Raw genomic sequence first — 1,881 nt, 5'->3', positions numbered from 1 at the left:
ATGATCAAGAAACGACAACAACTTATTATAATAACCATTAACATTTAACAAACTTATAGGTTTATGGTGAATATGCAGTTGAGCATAAGAAAAAAATATGAAATATCTCTTTCAATGTGCCTAAGCCACCTGGTAAGGTAATGAAGGCATCATCATGGTTAAACATTGCATTCATTCGAGCAGACATTGTGGAGACCTATAGTTCCTCTCCAATTGTTTTTCCAATGATGTCCTCTTGTGCTAAAGCTTTGGGGAGGACTCCCAAAACTTGACTACATCCTAAAAATATAGTTATTGACACACCTATCATTAACCCAAGACTGTCTCCCACATACATTAAATGAATCTTTCTCCCAGCTAGCACCTGATCAAGATGATTTGCTTATTCTAAAAACTCATTTTCTTTTTCAGGACTAGATCTACTAAAAACACAAATATTTCTTATGTGAGGACCTAAGGAACTTGCCATTTTTACACACTTCTATATTTATTGAATGAATGGGTTGAGTAAGGAAGGAAGAGAAGATTTTATGGATGAGAAATTGAAAAGGCAGTCATACCACATATATGTAGGCTAATTGGAGTCTGACACATATTTTCTCTCTCTCTCTCTCTCTCTCTCTCTATTTATTTATTTATTTTTGAAAAAACATATGTATATACATGTAGTTGTGATTGTGGCTCATATCTTACCTTAGCTTTATGTCTATGAATGGCTTAAACGCCCTCTGTAGGTCGGGGATAGGCTTTCCATCCAATTTTCTTAAAAACTAGCAAACATGGTCTTTTTTAGTTAGATTCCCAAAACTATATCAAGCATTTTTTTTTTATGAAAATAGGGTCATAAATCATGAAATACACAATGCACATCTCTACTATGATAAGACTTAAGAGTCAATAGAAGATTATTTAAAGACTCTCTGTGTTTTGAAATAAATCCTACCTTTTGACAATTTTCATAGGTCTTGCAGAATGCATGTGAATCCTTAAACATAGTGGGCTAATAAAATCCACTTTGTAATATTTTTACAGTTGTTTTCTTTGATGAGAAATGACTCTCACATGCCTCAGAGTGATAAAATTTAATGACACTACTTACCTCATTATCAGGATTGCAACTTTGAAATATTTGATTAGGATAATATTTGAATAAGTAAGAGTCATTCCAATAGAAATTTTACACGTCACTCAAAAACTTTCTTTTATCTTGGTTATCCGAATGAGCTAACAAAAATCTTGAAGTAAGAAAATTGATATTTTTAGCAAACCAAGGCATTGAACTAAGAGAAAGTAAAGATTCAATAAGAAAGTAATCAACAATTGGTGTGATGACGGATATTGAATCTAGTGCTAATTTTGACAAATGATCCGCGACAACATTTCCAGTGCCTTTTTCATCCTTGATTTCTTTCTATTTGAAAGTCTCAAATATTTCACAATCATGATTAACTTCTCTTTGTTTGGTCATGTCATGAGAAAATAAAAGTACTTGTGGGGAATCAGTCTTTTCCTTGTAATATTCAGATTCAACCCCTTCCTTACCCTTAAAGACTAACTCATCATCTTTCTCACAAGGTTCAAGAGTGGGTTTTTCAATAACCTTGCCACTGTGAAAAGTGATGACTAATTTGAGTTGATCCACATATTGACTTCTAGAACTACTTGCATTTGCATTGTATTGCCCCTTGGGATTTTGTTGTGGTTGAGATGAAAACTTATCTTTCTCTTGAAAACTGAGAACAAATATAAATTTTGTAAGAGTATCTTTAAAATCTATTATAATTTAAGCAAGTTAAGTGTTAATTGTCTTTTGCTTTTTAATAAATGCATACAAAGTTTTCTCAAAATTTCTTGTAGGAGGTGGAGCATAAGGAGGTGCAT

This window comes from Populus euphratica, unplaced genomic scaffold, assembly GCF_000495115.2.
Source record: "Populus euphratica unplaced genomic scaffold, PopEup_1.0 scaffold260.1, whole genome shotgun sequence".
In the NCBI taxonomy this organism is placed as follows: domain Eukaryota; kingdom Viridiplantae; phylum Streptophyta; class Magnoliopsida; order Malpighiales; family Salicaceae; genus Populus; species Populus euphratica.
This window is presented reverse-complemented; position numbering follows the sequence as displayed.